The sequence below is a fragment of the Orycteropus afer genome, unplaced genomic scaffold (genome assembly GCF_000298275.1).
Source record: "Orycteropus afer afer isolate SDZICR_OR568_19922 unplaced genomic scaffold, OryAfe1.0 scaffold00103, whole genome shotgun sequence".
NCBI lineage: Eukaryota > Metazoa > Chordata > Mammalia > Tubulidentata > Orycteropodidae > Orycteropus > Orycteropus afer.
In genome coordinates, this window is record NW_006921690.1 from 7,766,444 (window position 1) to 7,783,868 (window position 17,425).

Genomic DNA, 17,425 nt, shown 5'->3' on the forward strand with positions numbered 1-17,425 from the left:
GAAGCAGGAGGTTTTACAGTAATTGGCTGAATTTGGTTTGTTCTATTGAGTGAGTGGTTATTGGCGGAGAAGGTGGGAGCAGAAGGAAAGCTTCATGTTGCCAGGGTAGGTTTCTAGGGCTTTGAGCAGGCTATTATTGATGACGTATTTATTTGCAAGACCGTGGCTCAACCTCAGGAAAGATTCCTATTGTTAGAGGGTCACAAACTTCTGCCAATTTCAGGCACATTCAAAGACCCCGTCTCCGCGGCCCTCACAGCGCCAAAGCGTGGCTCCAAGGCAAAATTCGCGGGACCTGCGCTCAGCTGCGGTTTCTTTGCTCTCCGTGCCCCGTCTGCCCACAGTGCTGACGCAATTCCGCCAGACCACTAATGGCTGGCTCTGGAGTATGTGAACCACTCACAAGTTTTTAAGAACCCACATGCTACATACCACTGTAGGATGTAGAACATTATTTTTGTAAACTATGTTATGCCCATTGATCTAGAATGTACTCTGATACTATGATCCTTAGCTTTCAATGCCAATACCTCAGTCCAGCAAGGTGTTTGGATATGTCTAAGAAGTTTCCATAACTGTGCCCTCTATGTGCTCTAGTATATGTTGTTAGGTGACATCGAGTCGTCTCCCACTCACAGCAACCCTATGTACAGCAGAACAAAACACTGCCCGGTCCTGTGCCAGTCCCAAGATCCTTGCCATACCTGAGCCCCTCAATGTAGCCACTGTGTGCTCTAGTAATATATGAATATACATGCAGCATAAACAAATACATATACACAAATATCCACAACTATACCCATATGTGTACTTCCATATCCTCCCATATGCCCTCCCCCATCTATCTAACAACAAGGGAACACTGCTTGGTTTAAAATCAAGGAGGGAGTGTGTCAGAGTTGTATCCTTTTACCATACTTATTCAATCTGTATGCTGAGCAAATAATCTGAGAAGATGGACTACATGAAGAAGAACATGGCATCAGGATTGGAGGAAGAATCATTAACAACCTGTGATACACTGATGACACAACTTTGCTTCCTGAAAGTGAGGAGGAAGCACTTACTGATGAAGATTGAAGAATACAGTATTCAGTATGGATTACATCTAAGTGTAAAGAAAACAAAAATTCTCACAACTGGACCTATAAGCAGGATCGTGATAAATGGAGAAACGATTGAAGTTGTCAAAGACTTCACATTGTTTGGTTCTACAATCAATGCCAATGGAAACATCAGTCAGGACATCAGGTGATGTATAGCACTGGGAAAATTGGCTGCAAAGGATCTCTTTCAAGTGCTGAAGAGCAAAGATGGCTCCTTGAAGACTAAGGTGCGTCTGACACAAACCATGGTATTTTCAGTTGCCTCATATGCATGCGAGAGCTGGACAATGAAAAAGGAAGATCAAAGAAAGGTTGATGCTTTTGAGTTGTGATGCTGTAGAAGAATGCTGAAAATGCCATGGACTGCTAAAAGATCTAACAAATCTGTCCTGGAGAAAGTGCAGCTGGAATGCTCCTTCGAAGTGAGAATGGCCAGACTTTGTCTCGCCTACTTTGGTCATGTTGTCAGAAGGGACCATTCCCTGGACAAGGATCTCATGCTTGGTAAGGTAGAGGGTCAACGAAAGAGGGGAAGGCCCTCAAGAAGATGGATTGACACAGTGGCTGTGGCGATGGGCTCAAGTATAGCAGGGAGCTAGTGCAGGACTGGGCAGTGTTTCTTTCTGCTATGCATAGGGTTGCTATGAATCGAAGATGATTCGACGGCACCATAACAAAAACAACAATCTATATAGCATACATATCTATGTAACCACTCACAAGTTTTTGGTGGTTGTTACTTTTGCAGTATAGTAGCTACTGTAGTTGTCCTTTATCCTTGTGTTCCTCTCAGTGTCTTCATTTGCCTTGTCTCATTGTGCTGGCTTCCCTCATATGGTGTATTGCCTTTCCTTCACTAGAATTAATATGTGTCTGCAATCTGGTAAGTGATCCTCCCCCTTCCCCTTTCCATCCTAGCTAATCATCAAATAATGTTGCTTTCTGTGTGTAAACCTATTCCTAACTTTTAATATAAGTGGTACCATACAGAAGCAAGGGTGGCCAGACTTCACCTCATGTACTTTGGATGTCTTTGGAGGAGGAACAGTTCCTAGAAAAAGACATCGTGTTGGTAAAGTAGAAGATGAGCAAAAAAAAAAAAAAAAAGAGGAAGACCCTCAGTGAGGTAGATTGACACAGTGGCTGCAACAATGGCCTCAAACATAGCAATGATTGTGAGGATGGTCAGGACTGGGCAGTGTTTTGTTCTGCACATGAGGTCACCACGAATTGGAACCAACTAGATGGCAATTGTGATGGTTAAGTTTATGTGTCAACTTGGCTAGACCTGGTTTAGTGGCTGGGCAGCTGGATGTAGTATTCTCCATGATGAGATTGGTAATCAACTCCATGGTGGAATCTACTGTGAGCAGCTGAGGAGCTGTCTTTGGGTCTGTGGTCTGTTTCCCGTAAATAAGAGACAGCTTTGGGAACGGTCTGTAGCTTATAGCACGCTTGAACCCTTCATGTAGCCGTGTTGTTGTTCAGCAGCCTGCCGTGCTCTACCAACCTTGGGACTTTGAAGAGACTTGAATTACTGGCCTGCTGTGTGGTTTGGTAACATCAGGACTGTGCCTTTTTACTTGTCAACCTTGGGTTTGTCAGCCTCAGCCGCCAGCAGCTGAGTGAAGAAAAGCCTCCAGCTTCAGTGGGCTGGGAACAGGAGGCAGAGCTGGACCCCAACGTTGAGGGGCTTTCACCCAGCCCTTAAAGCCAGGCACTTTGAAGTTGAACTTAAAGCCTCCAAATTGTAAGCATAAACTCCTGCTTGTTAAGGCCATCTCATTTGTGGTATATTCTTGTCAGAGTGGTACTAGGTAATCAGAACAGCATTTAACAACAAACAAACCAAATAGTAATCAGTGGATGCATTAGTTAAAAATCCCAGATTGTGAGGGAAGCTTACTCAAGTTCAAAATGAGGGAGCTTTTGTGGCATAGTACCTAAGGCATTTGACTGCTAACCAGAAGGCTGGTGGTTCAAACCCACTAGCCACTTCTAGGAAGGAACACTTGGCAATCTACTTCCGTAGAGATAACTGCCTCGGAAACCCAAGGAAGGGTTGCTGTTGAGTCAGAATTGACTTGATGACAGTGAGGGAGTCAAGTAGAAAATTACCTTGATATAATGGTAGCCTTCAAGTATACTACCAGATAAGAAATCCCAGTTGGCATACAGTCCAAATTAAAAGGCTTGATTCATATAATTTACTAGATCAATTTATAACACAAAGTGATAAACACAGAGAAAGTGTAAATGTAAGTTAACATCCTTAGGGTAGGGTGTGAGTAGAAGGACTATCTGACCTGAGTTCTGGGTTACATGATACTCATGATCTCTATTCTCTCTGTGCCGTGCTGGTGTTTATAAAGACCAGAGTTGAGATCTGAGTAAAGTAACCCACAGACAGAAGGTGCCAGCAGTTAATGGCACATACCAAAAAAGAAAGAAAAGACTGGTATGTCTGGCCAAAGTTATAGATTGCCAGTTAATTTGCTGAACAACTATAGGTTTTACCTGCATTTCTTGGTTACGGTACTGTAGGTCCAGTACAGTGCTCTACTACTGTACCAACCCCCACCTGAACATTGAAACAAAAAAATCTCCACACTACCCCAACAGAAGCCATTTTACTCTCCAGATACACCCTCAGGTATATTAAAATATTGTCAAGTAATGACCCTTGGTTCAGGAGGTCATATAAATCACAGCTTAAGTTACTTTCTCCAAGTTGCTCTGCTCAAAATTATTAGGAGATACCTGGAAAGCTGCCTTCTCAAAGATCTCATTTTGTAAAAGCCTATTTCCCATAGGCCTTTGGGAGCTCTGGTAGCATAGTGCCTAAGGCACTTGACTGCTAACCAGAAGGCTGGCGGTTCAAACCCACCAGCCACTCCCCTAAAGGAAGGTTGGGCAATCATCTTCCATAGTGATACTGCCTTGGAAGCCCAAGGAGGGGTCGCTATGGGTCAGATCTGACTCCAGGCAATGGTTGTGTTTGCATTATTTCCCACAGAGCTGGCCTAGAATCCTAATCATCCTATTCAGTGATTTCTTCATTGAATTTCTTTTCAGTGTTGTGTAAACATGTAAACTAGTACATATTAGCTAGCTTGCCAATACTCTTTTTAAAATTAGTTTATCAACAAGAAGTCTACTCTTAGAGAAGTCTACTCTTCCATAATGTAATAGTTGTATTACTTATGTTATCAACTGAAAAAAAAAGGGGGAGGCAATTAAAGGCTGGGGTTCCAGGCACTCAAGTTATTTTCCTGTCAGTATTTCAGTGATAAAACTGTTTCCTTATATGTTTTGTTTTAATAGCTTTTACAACAATACAAATGAAATGTCCTAGAATAAATCTAGTCATCAGCTTTTTGCCTTATTCTATTTCATCAGAACTGTGGTCAGCACAGCAGGTTTTATATATTCTTATTACTTTATATATCGTTGTCACTAATTGTTATGATAAATATATAAAATTTACTTGAACATAAGCAAGGCATCTTTGTGGCCCTCTAAATGTGTTTTCCCTAAAGCCACTTTGCTAATCCCTGATCTTCATCATGTAACCATTGAATAATGAAATATTAGTACCTACTTTTCAGTACTAGTAACTATTTTTCAGACCTTAAAAGAAGACAATGGGGAATTAATGTTGAGTAAGAAAATATTTTTCCTCCGCTAGTTGAAGTTTCATAATAATGAATGTAAACACAATTTTAATTCACTTATATTATTTAAACAATTTCAATGGTGTTAACTAGAGTTATTTGTAGAACTGCTCATGTTAAGTTTAAAGAGAAAAGCATAAAATAAAAAAAACAAACAAGATCATAGAATTCCTTATAATTCCTACCCTTGGAGTTAGCTACCATTGCAGTTTTGGAATATTAGTTTTCAATTTTCATCTATCACTTTATAGATATAGTCTTTCTTTAAAAAAAAAAAAAAAAGTGACCATACTAAATAGACGGTTTATACATAGCTGTGTTCCCTTAATGAGAATATTTCTATGTTATTAGACATTTGTTAAAACCATAATTTTATTACTTGTTTAATATCCTAACTAGTTGGTTAAAATGCTTCCAATTGTAAATAAACCTGTAGTTGTTATATACCCATCATTGACCCTATCATTGAATATTTGTTTAAGATAAAGTTGTAGAAGTTAAATTCCCCAGTCAGTGTATATGAGTAATTTTAAGGTTGTCAATGTGTATATCCAAATTAAATTGCTTTTTAGAAATGTACCAATTTCTAAAACTACTGGAAATATATGACAGTTCACTTAATATCATCCATTACTGGAATAATATGTTATTTTTTAACTTTGCCAATTATAGAGAAATTTTCTACCTGATAGAAAAATTTAGTTTTTTAAATTACCATTCTGATTTTTTAAAAATTCTCATGTATGAATATCTAGGGATAACATATGAGAATTGATGGATATAGTATTTTAATTCTACTTAGAAGAATGATTAATTAAAAGAAAAAATTCCTAAAATATAGAATATATATGTTAAACATCTAGATATTTTAAAGATAACTGAGTTCAAAATATCTAATTAGTCAAATGCCCTTTTTCCCATACACTTAGGAGATCATATCCAATTATCTTGAAAAAAGGCAATTAAAATTACTATTAATAATCTTAATACTAAGACATGTTATAATTCATTTGATAATTACATTTCCCACAAAGATACTGTCAACATAAACTGTGAAACTGTATATCCATCCTGTTTACAAGTATCAGAGACAATATGCTAACTACTCTGTTGTACTGAAATGTTATGTTGCAGTTTTTCTCAGGTAATATGTGATGTGAAAAATGTCCAATTTTATGCTTTATAATATCCATTTCGATATTTAACTTTAAAAAGTATACTTATTCATCACCATGTCAGAAAACTATTTAAATAATTAAACAACAAAAAAAAATAGCAACTATGCCTTTCATTTCAAATACAGAATATAAGTCTCATATTCACACATGTTAAAGAACCATCTTCATATAGAAATGCAAGCTATTTGTATATTTTGATTTATGTAGCTAGCACTAAGCATCTTATCTAAGTGTTTGTGTTTTATGTTTCAGAAATATTGTGAATCAAAATATTACATCACATAAAAATAAGATATATCAAGAGCCTATATTTCAGTATTGAGTAGTGAGTTTTAAAAACTCTTTATTTCTAAGAAATATTCTAAGAAAAGGTATCATTTAAGCAAGGGCAATGTTTACATTATTTATTGCTACTTTTCTTAAAAAATATGCATTAGCATAAATATTTTTCTAAACACCAAAATAAATACAATACATGGTTCTAGCATATTTATTTATTTGAAAAGGTGGGCTGAATCTTAGACAACATAAATATTAGGCAGTGTGGTGGTTGCCATAGGAACTAGTAAATAGGAATATAAAAATACATGCAATTTTTCAAATGTACCCACTTTTGCCATTAATATGCACACTTCATAGATAAAAGATTATTCAATCTTTGCTTTAGCTCCTTTCTAAAAAGAAAGAGAGAAAGAGAGACATCGTTTTTAGAAATATAATGTTGTAATGGAACAAACTCAAAAGTTTTTAAATATTACATGGGAAATCATAAATTTTTATGTGTGTTTTCCAAAGTGAAGACAGGGAAAATTCCTTTCATTCTACATTGCTTTAATGAATGCTATTTTCTGTAGGAAACGTTGTTATGTGCCATTGAGTCGGACTCGACTCATAGTGACCCCTCCTTGGGTTTCTGAGGAGGTGTCACTGCGGAAATAGATTGCCCAGCCTTCCTTCTGAGGAGTGGCTGGTGGGTTTGAATCCCCAGCCTTCTGGTTAGCAGCCAAGTGCTTTAGGCACTACGCTACCAGAGCTCCCGTAGGAAAGATTAAAAGTACATAAACTTCTTTTCCTACCAAGTATGAATTTTTTTTTTTAATTTGTGTAAGTTTATTATTTACATGCATTCAATATAACACTAGACCATGGAAAGCCGAAAGCTCTGTTGAGTATAAAGAGGCAACAAAAGTTTAATAATAGCCTAGAACCTACTACTTGAATAAATAAATGATCTGAAAGTATTTTTATCAATGTGCTAACCTGGAGTTCAGAGAGTTCTTTCCTTAATGTCTTGTTGTTGTTGTTAGTGCCGTTGAGTCAAACCTGACTCATAGGGACGCCTCCTTGGGTTTCCGAGGCAGTATCACTACGGAACTTCCTTCCGAGGAGTGGCTGGTGGGTTTGAACCGCCAGCCCTCTGGTTAGCAGGCAAGTGTCTTATCCACTATGCTACCAGAGCTCCTTAATCTCTACCCTTATTAAAATACAGTCTTTCTGTTTACAAGTCCCATAGATGGCACAAAATGTATATTGTTAAAGTCTCCTAAATTTTATGCTTAGTGCTTGCTGTTGTTAGGTGCCCTCTAATCAGTAGTTCCAACTCAGAGCAACCTCCTGTGGTGTTGTTAGGTATTGTTGAATCAGTTTCAGCATAGTGATCCTTTGTACAACAGAACAAAACACTACCTGGTCTTGTGCCATCCTCACGATAATTCAGTCCACTGTGTCAATCCATCTCGTTGATGTTCTTCCTCTTTTTTGCTGACCCTCTGTTTTACCAAGCATATATATATATATATATAAATATATAAATTTTCCTTCAGTTTTTCTTATTCACTGTCCAGCTTTCTTATTCATATGAGATGATTGAAACTACCATAGCTTGTATCAGGAACACTTTAATCTTCAAACTGACATCTTTGTTTTTGAACACTTTAAAGAAGTCTTTTACATTTGCCCAGTGGGATATTTTGTTTGATTTCATAACTGCTGCTTCCATGGGTGTTAATTGTGGATTTAAGTAAACTGAAATCCTTGACAACCTCAATCTTTTCTGCATTTACCATAATAATGCTTATTGGTCTAGTTGTGAAGGTTTTTGTTTTCTTTATGTTGAGGTATAATCCATACTGAAGGCTGTAGCCTTTGATCTTTGTCAGTAAAGCACAGAGAGGTTATGTGACTTGTCCAAAGTAACATAACTAGTAAGTGAGCAGCAAGGATGCAAACCTACTCTGGTTCCAGAATGCAGGCTCATAACTACTACACTCGAATGTCTTTTTCAGAAGGGTGAAAGAGCAGATCTAGGGTATTCATGAGAGGAGAGGCCGTATCTATGTAGAATTGCTAAGAAATGTGAAGTAAAGAAAGAAAGTGTTTTTTCAGCATGCCAGTGAATAAACTATGCATGTGTTAAATAAACATAAGACAATGCTTTTATCTGTACTATATTAAAATACTACAGTAATCAGTGTCTGCCAAATTGGAATCAACACATTTTTATTTTTTAAATTTCTAATTAACAATTAGTTCTCACTTATTAGTTATGTGCAGGAATGTTCCTATTCTGCATAGTCTACTTAACCTGTGAATATATTCTTTTAGTGAGAATGACATTGTTTTTATATTAACTTTACAGAAGAAATATTACATTTAATATTGATAATAATTTCACACTTATAAAATCCTTTCCACCTAAAAGCTTACTGAAATGGGTTAACTATTTTATGTGGAGGGAAAAAAGCTACACGCATCACTAAAATAATTACCACTTTGGCTGAAAATTAGCATTGTAACCATGCATAAGTAAAAAGTAAAACTATTGTTGAATTTCAGGAGACATTTTTTAATAGTTGAGTGCAAATTTTATTTTCTAATAATTGGATTATATAATAAATATACCAGAACATTCAAGGGATTTTATTCTGCAAGGTAATTTACTCTATAATCATATAATTTTCCCTTCCTGTACACCTGAATTTTAACATGTAAGCATTCTCTAATTTGGAAAGACTCAACCTATGAAAAAATTCAACAAGCAGTGGTTCTTATGGAAGCTTGAATAGAACCAGCCATCCTATCATGAGAAGCATAAAGTGGGAAGGGATTCATGAAGGCCAACTGCATGTTTGGTGTCTAAATAAAATACCACAGGAATGTTGGGCAGAAAAAAGCTCCTTCTCTTATAGGCAAGGATATCATTTCTTATTTGATGTAGATTAAGGGCCACCTAGAATCTTCTTCCACTTGGAAGCAGGAAGGAGTCATCCACTTTTCAAAGAATTGGCCAGTGAAAACCTTATGAATAGCAGTGAAACACTGATATATTACTGGAAATCTTTGTGAATAGTTCTGAAACACCATCTGATACAGTGCAGGAAGATGAGCCTTCAGGTTGGAAGGTACTCAAAATACAACTGGGAAAGAGCTGCCTCCTCAAAGTAGAGTTGACGTTAATGACATAGATGGAGACCTTTTGGGACCTCCATTTGCTGATGTGTATGACTCAAAATGGGAAGAAACAGCTACAAATCTCCATTAATAATCAGAACATGCAATATATGAAGTATAAATCTAGGAAAATTTGAAGTTGTCAAAAATGAAATGGAAGGCATAAAGATTGATATCCTGGGTGCTAGTGAGCTGAAATGGACTGGTTTTGGCCATTTTTAATTAGACAACCATATGACCTACTATGCTGGGAGTGACAAATTGAAGAGGAAGGGCGTGACATTCATCCTCACAAGGAATGTTTCAAGATCTGTCTCAAAGTACAGTGCTATCAGTGATAGGATAATATCCATGTACCTACCAGGAAGACCAGTTACTATTATTCAATTTTATGCACCAACCACCAAAGCCAAAGATGAGGAAACTGCAGATTTTCACCAATGTCTTTAGTCTGAAATTGATCAAACATGCAATCAAGATGTGTTGATTGTAACTGGCAATTGGAATGCAAAGGTTGGAAACAAAGAAGAATCACCAATAGTGGGAAATATAGCCTTGGTGATAGAAATAATGCTGGAGATTGCATGATAGAATTTTGCAGGACCAACAACTTATTCTTTGAAAATACCTGTTTTCAACAACAAACAGTGGCTATACATGTGGAGTTGGCCAGATGGAATGCACGGGTATCAGATCAACTACATCTGTGGAAAGAGGCAATGGAGAAGCTCAATATCTTCAGCCAAAGCAAAACCGGAGCTGAGTGGGGAACAGACCATCACCTGCTCATATGCAAGTTCTAGTTAAAGCCAAAGACAATTAAAACAAGTCCACAAGAGCCAAAATATGACCTTTATTGTATCCCATCTGTATTTAGAAACTATCTAAAGAATAGCTTTGATGCATTGAACATCAGTGACCGAAAACTAGAGGAATTGAGGATGACATCAAGAACATCATACATACAGAAAGCAAAAGGTCATTACAAAGACAGGAAAAGAAGAAAAGACCAAAACGGATGTCAGAAGAGACTCTGAATCTTGCTCTTGAATGGAGAGTAGCTAAAGCAAATGGAAGAAATGACAAGATAAAAGAGCTGAACAGAAGATTTCAAAGAGCAGTTCGAGACAACAAGGTCAATTATTACAAAGAAATGTGCAAAGACCTGGAGTTAGAAAACCAAAAGGGAAGAACACACTCAACATTTCTCAAGCTGAAAGAATTGAAGATAAAGTGTAAGCCTCTAGTTGCAATATTGAAAGATTCTATCGGCAATACATTACATTGAATGATGCAGGAAACATCAGAAGAATATGGAAGGAATACACAGGGTCACTATACCAAAAAGAACTGCTCAATGTTCATCCATTTCAGGAGATAGCATATGATCAAGAACCAATGGTATTGAAGGAAGGCTCCTGGGATTCATGGAATACCCATTGAGATGTTTCAACAAATGGATGCTGCACTGGAGGCACTCACTTGGCTATGCCAAGAGATTTAGAAGACAGCTACCTGGCCAACTGACTTGAAGAGATCCATATTTGTACCCATTCCAAAGAAAGGTGATCCCACGAAATGTGGAAATTATCAAACAATATCATTAATATTATACACAAATAAAATCTTGCTGAAATAATTCAAAAATGATTGTAGCAATATGTTGACAGGGAACTTCCAGAAGTGCAAGCTGGATTCAGAAGAGGACATGGAACAAAGGTTATCATTGCTGATGTCAGATGGATCTTGGCTGAAAGCAAAGAATACCAGAAAGATGTTTACTTGTGTTACATTGACTATGCAAAAGCATTTGATTGTGTGGGTCATAACAAATTATGGATAATGTTGAGAAGAATGGGAATTCCACAACACTTGTATTCATGAGGAACCTATACATAGACCAGGAGGCTGGCGTTCAAACAGAATAAGAGAATACTGCCTGATTTAAAATCAGGAAGGGACTGCATCAGGGTTGTATGCTTTCACCATACTTACTCAATCTGTATGCTGAGCAAATAATCTGAGAAGTTGGACTATATGAAGAAGAGCATGGCATCAAGACTTTTTGAAGACTCATGAAAAACCTGCAATATGCAGATGATACAACTTTACTTGCTGAAATTGAGGATGATTTGGAACACTTATTGATGAAGATTAAAGACTACAGTCTACAGTATAGATTGCACCTCAATATAAAGAAAACAAAAATCCTCACAACTGGTCCAATAAACAGCTTCAAAATAAATGGAGAAAAGATTAAAGTTGTAAAAAACTTCATATTACAATGGAAGCAGCAGTCAAGACATCAAGATGACATATAGCACTGGGCAAATCAGCTGCAAAAGACTTCTTTCAAGTGGTAAAGAGAAAAGATGTCTCCTTGAAGACTAAAGTGCACCTAACTCAACCCATGGTATTTTCAGTTACCTCTTATGCATGTGACAGCAATGAAATATCATCTCACCCCAGCAATAATAGCAAAGTTCAACAAGACAGAAAACAACAAATGCTAGCAAGGGTGTGGAGAGATTGGAATTTTTGTATATTACTGGTACAAGAATGTGGTACATTTTACCATACTGTGAAATGGTACAACCATTGTGGAAAATGGTATGACACTTCCTTAAAAAGTTGGAAATAGAAATACCATTTGATCTATTGTCTTGATTCTCTAGTGCTGCTGTAACAGAAATACCCCAAGTAGACGGAACTTCCTTAATGAACAGGAATTTATTCTCTTACAGTTTAGGACATTAGAAGTCTGAGTTCAAAGTGCTAGCTCTAGGGGTTGGGTGAAGGTCCCTCAACCTTAGGCTTCAGCTCTGTCTTCTGTTCCAGGCCCAACAGAGCTGGAGGCTTTCTCTGAATCACACAGCTGCTGGGTGCTGAAGCTGGTGAACCCAAGGTCGACGTCAAATGGCATAGTCCCAAGATCAGCAGGCAATACAACTAGCCACTAGTTCAAGTTCAGGAACCATTCCAAGATCATCAGGCAAATATGGCAGGCCAATGAGATGATGACTCAGCAAAATGCAGGATCCAGATGTGGCAAAAACTAGACACCTTTCCCAAAGCTTCTCATATACCGCACCCCAAAGGTAGCTCCCTAGATGTCACAGCAGATTCTACCATGAAGGTGCTTACAGTCTCATCCTGGAAAATAACTGCATCCAGCTTCCCAGCCACTCAAAACCACAGCCCAGCCATGTTGACACACAACTTTAACTACCGTATCCAGCAATCCCACTAAAAGGTTTACTAAAACTCACTGCCATCGAGTCGGATCTGACTCATAGTGACCCCTCCTTCGGTTTCTGAGTGGTATCACTACGGAAGTAGATCACCCAATCTTCCTTCCGAGGAGCGGCTGGTGGGTTTGAACTACCAGCCTTCTGGTTAAGAGTCAAATGCCTTAGGCACTACACTACCAGAGCTCCTAATAGGTATATATATCCCAAAGAAATGACAACTGGGACACAAATAGATATATGCATACCCATTTTCATCATAGCACTGTTCATAATAGCAAAGAGATAGAAACAGACTCTAAATGTCCATCAATGGGTGAATGGATAACCGAACTGTGATACATACACATAATGGAATACTATGCAACATTAAAGAATAATAAAGAATCTGTGAAACACCTTGTACCATGGACGAACTTGGAGGATATTATGCTGAGTGAAATAAATCAATCACAAAGGACAAATAATTGCATGAGTCCATTATTATATAAGAGTCAAAGGTTTACACATGAAAGGAAATTTTCTTTGTTGGTTACCAGGGATGAAAGGGGAGGGGAGGGAAAATTCCTGACTAGGTAAGAGACACATACTGATTTGAGTGAAGGGAGAGGTGATAGTCTAAAATTGGGTGACCAGCACAATATCACTAAGGAAAAGGAAGACATGGACATCTCTACACAGGAGGTACAGACAACAAATACTATTATATACACAATACTGCATTACCAATAATAACAGACATTAATCTGTGGGTGGATACATAGGTAAACAGAAAAGATGATCAGGTATGTATAAGCAAACAAGAATAGACTCATGACCTTATATAGGTTTGGCAGACAATATTTCTATGTACATATTTTTATGTGCTATAAAAATGTCCATATATATGATAGAGGAAATAGGGGGCAAAGTTATGATAACTTCTTAGCCAAAACAGAACACCTGCAGGGAGTGAGTCACTGGGCCTGTAGGCTCAGGACCAGGTTGTGGGAGACATCAAGCTCAATTAGCATGACATAGTACACACAAACATTGTTCTACATCCTGACTTGGTGAGTAGTGACTGGGGTCTTAACATCTTGTGAGCAGCCATCTAAAATGCAACCATTGGTCTCTCTTTGGAGCAAAGAAGAGTGAAGAAAAGCAAGGCCAATCAATAGGAACCTCAACCTTCATGACCCTGAGACCAAAAGAACTAGATGGTGCCCAGCTCCTATTGCCAACCACTTGGAAAGGTATCAAAATTGGAGATCCTAGATAGGTTAGGAGAGAAATGTGGAAGAAAACTCAAAATCAGAAAAAAAAAAGACCAGACTTACTGGTCTGATAGTGTGATTTGTGAAACCCCTAAGACTATGGTCCCTAGTCACCCTGTGGGCCTGGATTGAAATCACTCCTGTGGCTTAACTTTCAGCCAGACAGTAGACAGGTTTATGAGGTGAACAACTGTACCATGGAGGGGCACTCCTTAGAACAATCAACCTTTGGAGAGCAGAAGGCAGGAATGCATAGGAAGGGCAGACGCAGATAAAAACACAGGGAGGAAGGTGGGAGGAGAGCTAATACATTGTGGGGATTGCAATCAATGTAATGAAGCAAAATGTGTATGAACTGTTGAATAGAAAATGAATTTGCTCTGTAAACTTTCTTCCAAATTGCAATAAAAACTTAAAAAAATACATAAAGTTGGCGTTTAGTTTTCTCCATCTCTTTAAAGAATAATGATGGAATCTGGATCAGAATTGTGTTATACCTGGAGATAACTTTGGGAAGTATTCACATTTTCACAATGTTAAGTCTTCCTATCTATGAGCGTGGTATACTCTTGCTTTTATGTAGCTTTCTTTTTTCTTCCTTGTCATTTTGTAGTAGTGTTTTGTAGTTTACTTTGTATAGGTCTTTTGTGTCTCTGGTTAGGTTTATTCAAAAGTACATCTTTTGGGTGGTTATTGTAAATGGTCTTGTTTTTCTGATTTCGTTTTCAGAGTTCTCTTCATTAGTGTAAAAGAATCCACTGATTTTTGAATATTGATCTTGTGCCCTACTACTTTGCATTCAATTTGTTTCAGTAATTTTCTTGATGAATCTTTTGGGCTTTCTATGTATATGATCATATCATCTGCTAATAGAGATAGTTTTACCTTGCCAATCTGTATGATTTTTATTTCCCTTTCTTGCCTTTTTGGTCTGGCTAGGACATCGTTACAATATTGAATAGGAATGGTGATAAAGGACTTCTTGTCTGGTACCTGTCCATAAGGAGAATGCTTTCAGTCTTTCTCCATTGAGAATAATGTTGACCATTGGTTTTGTATGTATGCCCTTAATGATTTTGAGGAATTTCTCTTCTATTCCTATTTTGTTCAACATTTTAAATAGGAATGAGTGTCATATTTTGTCAAATGCCTTTTCTGTGTGGATTGATATGATTATGTGATTCTTTTCATTTTTTAAATTTATGTGGTGGATTAAATTGATTGTTTTTCTAATGTTGAACCATCCTTGCATATCTTGTATGAATCCCACTTGTTCAGATGCACTATTATTATCATTATTTTGTATGTTGTTGGATTCTATTGGTTGGGATTTTGTTGATAATTTTTGCATCTATTTATATGAGGGATATTGGTCTATAATTTTATTTTTTAGTGATATCTTTTCCTGGCTTTGCTATCAGGATATGCTTGCTTCATAAAATGACTTTGGGAATATTCCTTCCTTTTCTGTATCCTGGAATAGTTTGAATAGAATTGGTGTCAGCTCTTCTCTGAATGTTTGGAAGAATTTACCAGTGAAGCCATCTGGGCCAGAATCTTTTTTTTGTTGGTAGTTTTTTATGGCCTGTTCAATTTCTTCATTTGTCTGTTCAAATTTTCAACCTTTGTCTTTGTTAATTTAGGTAAGGGAGTGTATTTCTACAAATCTGTCCATTTCTCCTATGTTATCAAGTTTGTTGGAGTACAGTTCTTCATAGTATCCTATTATCCTTTTTATTTCAGTTGTTTATGGTTATGTTGTGATGTTACCCATTTCATTTCTTATTTGTGTTATTTGCATCTTCTTCTTTTCCTTTGTTATATTTGCCAGTGGTTTGTCAATTTTATTAATCTTTTCAAATAACCATTTCTAGTCTTGTTGATTCTTACTGTTCTTCTGTTTTAGTTATTTCGCCTCTAATCTTTATTATTTATTTATTTCTGTAACTGTAGACTTATTTTGATGCTCTTTTTCCTAGTTGTTAGAGATGTGGATTAAGGTGTTGATTTTGGTTCTTTCTTTCTTTTTTCTTTTTTTTGATGTGTGCATTTATTGTTACAAATTGCCATCTGAGCACTGCTTTTGCTGTGTCCCTAAAATTTTGATATGTTGTGTTTTCATTCTTGTTTGATTCAAGGAATTTTTTTTTACTTCACTTTTATTTCTTCTATTACCCAGTAGTTTTTAAGTTGTGTGTTATTCACTTTCTTTATGTTTGATGTTTTGTCCTTGATCTTCCTGTTGTTGATATCTAATTTTATAGCATTGTGATCTGAGAAATTCTTTCCAGTATTCCAGTGTTTTTAAATTTACTGAGGCTTGTTTTGAGGCATAACAATAGTCTCTTCTGGAGAATGTTCTGTGTGCACTGAAAAAGAGTGTATTTTACTGTTGGGTGGAGTTTTCTGATGTGTTTATAAGGTCAAGTTGGTTATTGTGTTGTTCAGTTCTTGGTGTCTTTGTTGATTTTCTTTCCTGTTGTTCTTTCATTGAAAGTGGTATATTAAAATCTCCTGCTATTATTGTGGAATTTTCTGTATTTCTTTTAAGTTGTTAGTTTGATTTCTTTATTTTGAGGCTTTTTCATTGGGTGTGTAGATATTTATTTTGGTTATATGCTCCTGTTGGTTTTACTTTTAATCATTGTATAATGACCTTCCTTGTTTCCTATGCTGTTTTTTGCCTTAAAGTCTATTTTATAGGAAATTAATATTGCCATTTCTGCTCTTTTCTTATTGCCATTTACTTGATATATTTTTTCTGACCTTTGATTTTTAGTCTATTTTTGTCTTTGTGTCTAAGATGTGTCTCTTGTAGACAGGATATTAATGGGTTTATTTTTTTTATACATTCTGCAACTCTCTGTCTTCTGAATGGTGAATTGAATACATTTACATTATTGATAATTACAAGTATGAATTTATTGCTGTCGTTTTATTGTGGGCTCTTTTGTGGTGCTGCTAATTTCTTTGTTCCATATCATTTTCTGTGCTGAGCTCATTTTATTTATGGATATTCTTATCATTTCCTTCATTACTATTGTTTTAGCATTTGCTAGATATTTATGCCTTTATTTTATTTTGATGGGAAGGCTTATTAATTTTCTTTGAGGCTATCCTATAATTTATTTTTTTCTTAGCAAGTTTACAGTCTCTTTTATCTTGAAATCATCTTGACTGCCTCTCCACTTGGAAGTGCTGTAAATACACCATTTATTCCCTCTTTTTTGCTTTGTAGTTGTCCTTGTTTACAAATTGATGTCTCTGGTTTCCTGTTTTCAGTCTTGTAAGTTTATTTTTCTTTGGATACTTCTATATCTGGGTTGGTTTCTGGGTGATGTTGTATGTTAATCTCAGGTTGTTGTCTGCTTTGTTGGTTCTCTGACTGAGAGACTCTTTTTAGCATCTCTTTTTTTTTTAAATTTGGGTGAAGATTTACAGAGCAAATTCACTTTCCATACAGCAGTTCACATATACTTTGTCTCATGTCATTGACCACAGTTTACCACAATG